The sequence below is a fragment of the Heterocephalus glaber genome, unplaced genomic scaffold (genome assembly GCF_053883595.1).
Source record: "Heterocephalus glaber isolate CG9 unplaced genomic scaffold, H.glaber_assembly_v1.0 deba00001481, whole genome shotgun sequence".
NCBI classification, from domain to species: domain Eukaryota; kingdom Metazoa; phylum Chordata; class Mammalia; order Rodentia; family Bathyergidae; genus Heterocephalus; species Heterocephalus glaber.
This window is the reverse complement of record NW_028258317.1, coordinates 5191858-5200821: the sequence shown is the minus strand read 5'-3', so window position 1 is coordinate 5200821 and position 8964 is coordinate 5191858. Positions and strand designations below refer to the sequence as shown.

Sequence of the window (8964 nt, the reverse complement as noted above, 5' to 3'; positions counted from 1 at the left end):
AAAAGCAGGAGCCAGAGACTTTTGCCAAGAGTTTGGACTGCAGTGTCCAAAGCTCATTTTGATCATCATCATCTCTGTCAGATTTGAATGGAGCAATCCAAACACAGGAGACAGCAGGAGCTTGGCTGAGCTCCCTAACAGGGTGGATGATAGAGTGCCAAGCTATTTTTGCCATCAGGGATCTGAGCTTCATCAGTCTCATCTGGGGGTGTAGCTCAGTGGTAGAGCATGTGCTTCGCATGCATGAGGCCCTGGGTTCAATCCCCAGCACCTCCATGTGTCTTTCTTTACTCAATAGGGTTGGCTTCTCTCAACCAGCCTGCTTTAGTACAACAAAGTCAGGATCCAACTTCAACAAAAGAAATTGAACTGAATGCTAAGTTGGAAACATCTCACCAACTGTAAATAAGTTGTTCTTTTTGGGTGGTATGACTAAATATTATGGCTGTATTAAGCCTCTAGAGTGGGAGGAATCAAGGCCCCTGAAATGGAAATAAATTAGTTCTAAATATTATGTTGTGAAAGGATAAGAAAATGACCAACAGAAAGGATTACCTTTGTCTGACTTAGAGCCTGAAGTTGGAAACTGAGTGTATCTGGTGTATCTGACCTGAGAGACAGGACCAGCCCTTCCTTGCACCTTCTAGACCTAGCACTCTGTGAGTTGCACTGTTTAGATACATGCACAAAATTAAACTATCTGAAGGCCTGGTAAGTCCTGAACTCTAGCTAGTTTTATTATTCTATTTTTTGATGATACTGGTGTGTCTCTGGGCTCCATCACATGCAACTTCTTTTGGGTCTATACAATATTCATGTAGGACACATTCAGGTCCCCAGAGAGCCTCAGAGAGGTCATGTTTTGTCTACAGTCAAAAAGCCAGATCTAGGTCTCTGATCTTTGATTTCATATTCCAATACTCCTTTCATTGTTATGATTATTTTGTTCTTCCAAGGTGGGCTTGTTAGCTGCAGAATCCATGCCTTGATTTCTGCAGAGACTTGTTTAAGAAGTGCTGACTAGGCTGACGATGATGACAATTTGGTTAGGAAATTCTGCTATGTAGATCAGTTACTTTTAACAGCTCCATGCTTTCTCACTCCAAGGAAGCCTATTTCTGATAATTGGTGGTTTGGAATGAGTAGAATCATTTTTGTGTAGGCTGCCTGAGTAGCTGTGCTGGTGTAAATGCAAAAGTGACTCTGTGCTACGATGTGAAGTTTGGTTACTCTCTAGGCAACCTAGAAAACCAGGCTAACATGAGATTAGAACCAGTGGAGTTTTGCTTGAATCTCAGCTCTGCTGCTTTAGGGACATTGGGCAAGTCATATAACTTCTCCAAATCTTGCTTTCCTAAACTATAAAATCTAGGTAAAACTTTTAAAGCTAGTGTGCTGGAAAGGGCTATATATGTTTTTTTGTTTTGTTTTGTTTTTAAGTGAGACCTGTATATGAAGACTTCTAAAGCAGACACTAAAGCCAGCTGTCATTCAGAATTAGAATCTTGACCAAGCTTGTTCAAGTTCTTCAATGCCTCTAGGATCTACTTTCTTCATTGTCTAAAGTAGGAGTAATAATACATGTTCAGAATCACAGACTTAAAGTCTTTGGATTGGAATGTGTCTAGGAGTACAGACTTTTCAAACTTTTATAGAGGGAAGAGTATATTTTACCTAATATATAAAACCCTCTGAAGGTTCTGGGGCAATGCCCTATAATCAAACACATTATTTCTGCAGCAATAAGTGGGATAAAGAAACATGCATAACTTCATGGTAGGTCATATTAAATTTTGCTGCCACAGGAGTTTCGGCATTAAATTTACCAAAAATTTCCCATTTTCAGAGCTTTTGGATTGTGGAATTGTAGATAAAGAATTGTGGTCTTGGGTACCTGCCATTTAGGATGGTCATGAGGATAAAATAAGTCAATATATACAAAAGCCTTAAACCACTGATGGCTAACTTTTAGAGACCAGTGCCCAAACTGTATTACAAAACCCACTTATTTATCACAAAGTGCCAATACTGCAATTAAACCTGAGTACAAGGTTTTAGTTTAGAAAAAACAACTTATACATTTTGTCTTAAAACTAAAACAACACACATGCCATAGGTTCGCCACCACTGCCTTAGCCCGATACCTGGCCTATAATGAATACTGAATAAATAGTAGCTATTATTATTTTTATTACCTTAAAGACCAAAACTAAGACAGAATGAGGCTTCAGAGGTCCTCCTTGACATTTCTCAAATTTCTACTAATGAACTAATAGATTTGCCAGAGACCTAATATCCTATCTGTTTCCCTGCTGGGAAAATACATTTCTAGGTGTAGGCTATAGTCAGCACTTAGAGGGACACTGTTATGCATTGAGGGCATAGAAGTGTATATGTGCATCAGAGAGAGAGAGAGAGAGTGAGAGAGAGAGAGAGAGAGAGAGAGAGAGAGAGAGAGAGATTCCAGACCTCATGTTTTATGCATTACAACAAAATACTAACAGGTTGCAAATATGAAGTATTTTAATTTTTTTCTCCTGCATTTTCTAGATTTTATCACTTGAGTTCAAATTACTTTTATAATGAGAAAAAATGTGTATACTCTTAAATTCTCCCTGGTTTCTTTCTACTTGGAGAACTGGTGCCCAGATTTAGGCTTTCACTTATAAGAAAACCATCAAGCAAGAAACTTATTGATTGCCTACTATATACCAGACACTGCTGCTAGTGCTAAGAAATAAAAGAAAAAGCAAGAGAGAAATTCTACAAAAATCTTCAGCAAAGCTATTACCCATTTGTCTAACAACTTACCTTTCACACCAAGCTTCAACATAGATTCTTCCAATTAGTCTTTCTCTATAGGTTCAGGAGAATATATTTTGATAAGCATTTTAAGAATAGAGAATGTTGAACTAGACATGATGGCATGTGCCTGTCATCCCAGCACTCAGGAGGCTGAGACAGGAGGACTACCACAAGTTTGAGGCTAGCCTCAACTCTATAGTGAGAGCCTGTCTCTAAATACATACATACATACATACATACATACATGCATACATATGAATGAAGAACATTGCCCACGGTCACTCAGTATACTAAGGACACAGCAGGACTCAAACTTCTGAATTATGTGAGTGGTATAACAAGATGAAAGCACTATTCATAAGGACTTGAATATCAGTGGCATTTTGTTGAGATGATATAGTCGGTTCTCCATAACTGTGGGTCTGTAACCGTGAATTCAACCATGAATCAAAAGTATTCAGGAAAAAAAATGCATCTGTATTGAACATATACAGACTTTTTCTTATCATTATTCCCTAAATGATATTGTATAGGAACTATTTATATAACATATACATGGTATTAGGTATTATAAGTAATCTAGAGATGACTTTAAGTATATAGGAGGTTGTACACATCTCATATGCAAATACTATACCATTTTATATGAGGGACTTGAGTATCAGCAGATTTTAGTATCCACAGGGTAGCCTAGAACCAATCACTTTGGGTATCGGTGATATTTATATTAGGAAATCAAGTCATAAATGACTGTGACCAACTATAGGTAAAATTTTCACCGTGGCAACAAATGGTAGTGGAAGTAAAAATTTGGGGGGAGGGGCAATTGAGATAGTTTCAAAGAGTCCTCAAAATAGACCACTTTTCTAAATCTGGTCATTGGCAAATCTAAGGAAGAAAGGCTTCAACCAAAGCAGATGTTTGGAAGAGAGTACTGGAAACAGAAGGAAGGAAAAGGATGTGGTCTTTATATAGTCAGCACAATCAAAGGGGCAAAGCTGTGCAATAGGCACCATCTCAGATTAGGAACATCAATAAGAACAAAGTCTCTTTGTTCAGATTCTATACTCATAGGTGACCTCTAGGTTACTTTTGACTTCCCACAGCATTGTGGTGTAGGCTGATACATTTCTAGCAACAACCTTGGCTGCCTGAATTTTTTGATGCTGGTTGTTTTGAGTTTGCTTCTTGTGACATTTGTTAGAAGTGGGTCCTTAAGTAGCTGATCAGCATTAATAGTACTGAGACAAACTTGGGAATCAACAAAGCAAAAGATCAGTCCATAAATCCAGCAGGAGCCTAGACCCTGTCAAAACATCTTACCCACCTTCTTTGAGACATCTTGACTTCTCCGTGCTCTGACCACCCAGCATCCAAGTCATTCGCTTCATCTGTTTCTTGCAAAGACTTCTTCTAATCTCATACAGCCTTTTCTGGGCAAAAGGGGCTGAGCCTGCCTGCCCTAGTTAAAAGGAAGGGAATCATTCAGCATTTTGTTCTGCATTCTTCTACCCCAGATAACCCTCTCTAATTCCAGGTTGGCTGAAAATCTGGAAATCCTTATTCTTATCAGAAGAATTTCCACTGCTAAAGGGGAGGGCAAAGTAGGCCACATCCTGTGTTCTGGGAGAGGCTCAAAGAGTCAATTGCAATGCTCTGGACTCAGACAAAGTAAGGGACTTTCTTAAGTGGATTCAAAATACAGGCTGAGACAACAGTCACACTATAATTTTTCCTGTTCCTTCCTCCTTTGCTTGCAGAAGCCCTATTGCCGTAGGCTCCAAAGTGGATAAATTTTCCATTTGGGAAGTTCTTCCCATGGACTAGCAAAACTCATTGCCTGGCTCCTGACTTGAAAGTTTTTGGAGTCTCAGGTGATCAAACTAATACTTGATAGACCTGGAGTCCTGTGTGTTGGTAGGACACAGCCTCGGGGGGTAGGAGATACTTGCTTGTGTTTCAGAATGTATAGAGGTAGACTGCACTCAGGGGATTTGTTCGTTTTAGCAAACTTGGCAGAACTTCCCTGCGTGACCTAAATAGAATATCTTCCTCTACATAAAGCATGCATCAGGGTATTTCCTGATTTATTCATGAAAGGTTTGCTTTACAAAGGCCTCAGGAACTGTGCAATCTCAGAATACATGATACATGGGCCTGGATACTAGAATGGCATTTGTACAAATTGCTCTGATAGATGGGCTGTGCACTATGGCAGCAAAGTTGGAAAAATTTAAATACCCACTGCTGGGGGTTGCTCTTTTAGAAAAGGAAATGAGACCCAACCTACAGATGGTTGGCAATAACATGGAGGAGTGTTGTCTCTCTGCCATGAATAATTAATGAAGGAATGGGAAAAGACATGAATAAAAGTCATGAGCACTAAGTGAGGTCATTGAATGAACCTCTACCTGATAATCATTCATTAGTTCATGAGGGTGTATAGTCATGGATATACATTGCCTCATGAGGACAATAAGGTTCAGTATTTGAAATCTGATCAGCTCAGGGAATTTTGGATTCTACTGGTACCTGTAGTTGGCATATCAATCTCTCACCTGAGTAAGAGGGAAACTGATTTCCGCTAATCACAAGCAGGCATTTTCAGGTGAGTCCAATGTACTCTCTGTTATCATGGATTTATCTATTGCTTCAGTATTTTCATGCTGGGGTATTTTTAACAGCACAGCAGATGGACCTTGGTTGTTTGCAAAGTTTTATTTTAGAGTTTGTGAAGAGATTGGGGTTAATGTACAATAAAGTGAAAGTGACATTTGTAAAGATGGTGCAAGCAGAATGCCAGGATCCATTATCCTGATAACCCCACAAACAGACCTGCAGCCTCCATTGGTAAAATGCTGCTCAAATCCCATCAGCATTACTTAGAGGACACATCACCACTTTGTGGCAGATTTCCAGGGGTTTTCACATGGCAAGCAAGTTGTTCTAACTAGGACAAGGAGACAGTGTTTTACAAACTTTGCTTTGGGGCCTAGAACTTTGGGGAGATCCAGACCTGGTTCCTTCTCCTCATTTAATAATCATGGGTAATCACTGGGAGCACGAGAAGGGGAATCTAGGTACAGTCCCTTGGGTTTAACATCCCAGGGCTAATGGTGGTCTGACTGAGGCAGAGCACAGTGAATGTGAGCTAAACCATATGGGGCTGTTTCTCTTTGAAGGTAGATAAGTATCATGGGACAGTTTGGATCTCTGATAGGAAAATAAAAAAGGCTGTCTGAGAAGGATCTTTCAAGAAGGAAAACCAACTGGGGGACAGTATTTGAATGAATTAACCATCAGTGGTTTCCCATGACCCAGAGGGTCGAGTCCAAATCCTTAGTGCAGCATCTAGTTCCTCCACCATCTGGCCCTGGTCTAACCTTGGGTCTTTCCATTGTTCCCAAACAACATATGTTCAGACCATTTCCAAACTGTCCTTTGTTCCCCAATAGCAATGATAGCCAACGTTTATTCAGGCCTTTCAAATGCCAAGAACTGGGCTAAGGGCTTTATGCATTGCATCATTTAATTTTCTGAGCAAGCTCTAAGGTAGACACCAGTATTGTCCTCGGTTGCAGATGAAGAAACAAAAGTGTGAGGTTATAAAACCGTGTCATAAACTATTAAAAGGCTGAGATTTGAGAGCAGTGTGACTCCATGGGTGGCTCTTAACCATGTCAGCAGCCTTGCCTCTTTTTCTGTATAAGAAATACCCAACACCTTGTACACGTTGCTTTTACTGAATAGGATTGATTTTCTTTTTCTCTTGTTTGTCTGACTTAAAGACTTTGTTTTTTGTTCACCATGACCTTCAGGATCAAATATCCCCTTCTCTGGATGTCATTTCTGGAACCTCCAGGCACTGTGAGTAGCTTTCCTCTTAGACCTCCTGCCTCAATTATACAAAACCCTCACAACACTATTGCAAAACAACAACCTCCGCCCATTCATTCATTTTGAGCTTGGCTCTGTGGACTTCCTCAATGCACCAAATGTCCAAAAGGGTGAAGAGCAAGTGCGTAACAGCCATATGGCATTTCAGGAGCAGCTCTGCAGACAGGTCTAGACGAGTGCCTGCCTGCCACATTCCTGCCTTTATCGTTAACCGCATGCACCCCACAGTGACTTCCTTCAACATGTGAGGCAGCGCCTGCCTGTCTGATAACCTGGCTTCCTTCTGGAAAGGATTTCCTTGGCCTGAGCGCATACCTGGCCTTGCAAGAGTTAACCACGAGGCAGCCCAGATCAGTGGAACATGAGGTTTCCATTACCGTGGTATGTGGACAAGTGGCACGAGCATGGATTATGTGGTAATAAAAACGCACTGCACAGAATTTATGTCAGAGCCCTCACTTCTCTTTCCCAACACAGAGAAACCAGGTCCTTGCTGCTCTGGAGCTAGATTGTAGCAAAAGGTGGAATTTGACTTTTCTCCTAACTTGCTTTAATTCCGCTGGGTGTGCTCATCTTGTTCCAAAACCACACAGATGGAAAGAAAGGGTGCCAGAGGAATTCATTCCTTCTTCTGGGATGAATCCTAAGAGAACCAGTTAGAATATAGAGATAAAAGGAGTGAAAGAGACAGAAAAAAGGTCAAGGAGAGAAGAATGTGGGAGAGAGGAAAGGAGAGTAAGAAAGACAGCAGAGAAGGGGCACACTCAGGAAGACAGTTGGGGAGATTCTAGAGTTTCTGAAACCATCTCTTCTGGAAGGAAAGGGATTCACACATAAGGAGAATTCACTATATGGCAGGCAATGTGCTGAACTAGTTGTTCACTATTTCTCCAAGGTTTGGACACTTTCAGTAACTTATCACACATCATGTAAATAATAAGAGCAGTAAGTTTCCAAGCAAGTTCTGTGGGTCAAAATATCCTCGCCTCTCCTTTTAGTTATGGAGTTGCCCAGCCATATAAAAACTGAGATAGCCTCTTATTTTCAGTTATAGGTAAGTAGAAGTTCTTTGATCATTTCCTTTCCTTGGAGACAAAAGATGGAAAGGACCAACTGTTAGGACACCACACCCCAAAGAATTTTCAGGAGCTCTGTCCCATGATTTATGGCCCTAGTTATGTGGATAGCCTCCTGAGAAAAAGTTATTCTGGGGTTCAGAAACTCTTATTCACATGACAGTTATTTCCTAAGTTCCTACTGTGTGTCAGGTTCCATTATGTTGACAATGAAGACAGTATAAAGGCAACAGTGTCTTCCTTACAGAGTCCACAGTCTCTTCAGAGTGCCTGAAAGGCATGTTAGCAAAAGTGTTTAAAGGACATGATGGTGGTACACACGAAGTTTCATTTATTCCTTAGGGAGTGATCCATTTGAGATGAATAAGGGGAAGGTCAGGTGGAGAATCAGGGTCAATGGAGAGTAAGGAAGCTATGCCCCAAAGCCACAGAGAGGGCAAGGCAAAATTCAAAAATAGAAAGTAGTTAGCTGTAGGCAAATAGAGGTTCTCCATTCTAGCTACTCATAAGTATCACATGGGGGAGATTAAAAACATACAGATTCCTGAGCCCCACTCCCCAAAGTCTCTAGAGGTACAATCTGAGTAGCAATGTATTTTTTTAAAAGCTCTCCAGGTTAAGAGGTTAAGAACCAAGATATATCTGGGCTACACTGAGAGATGAGTTCCGAGCCTAAGGAAGAAGACAAAAATGAAATGCTTGTGATGCCATTCTAAGCAGTTTGTACTTCCCCTGTGGGCATGCAAGGATTTTTAAACAAAGAAGTGACCTTACTTACAGGAAATGAGTCAGCATAATGGAGACGCTTCGGTAGGCTGGGCCTCAGGGGAGATTCTGGCTATATCTTCTGGAGTCTGACCACCTGTGCTTATGAAGGCTAGAATGATTTAACTCTTGTTTGGTGATATACCTAGAAGCTTTGGGTCACACTGGGGAAAGCGATTAGTGGCCTGGCAGTCAGGAGGCCCTGGTTCTCAATAACTTGTAATAACCTGCTGAGGGACCCTGGCCAGATCACACCCTCTCTGGTCCTCAACAACCCTCCCACAGTCAGAAGATTAAAGGTATCTGTGCTTTCCTATAGGGTTGATAGTGCTGTATTCCTTTGATTTGTTTGTACCCAAAAGGTACTGTGTTTTTATACTTAAAATAAAAATAACAACTTTTTGTAAATGAAACAAATACA

At 40.8% G+C, this 8964-nt stretch overlaps 1 non-coding gene across 1 annotated transcript; it reads left to right on the top strand.

Moving 5' to 3' along the window:
* The first annotated feature begins 204 nt into the window (after positions 1-204).
* Trnaa-cgc (transfer RNA alanine (anticodon CGC)) lies at positions 205-276 on the top strand. Its single transcript has one exon. It is a non-coding gene; the product is annotated as a tRNA-Ala (tRNA).
* The last annotated feature ends 8688 nt before the right edge of the window (positions 277-8964 follow it).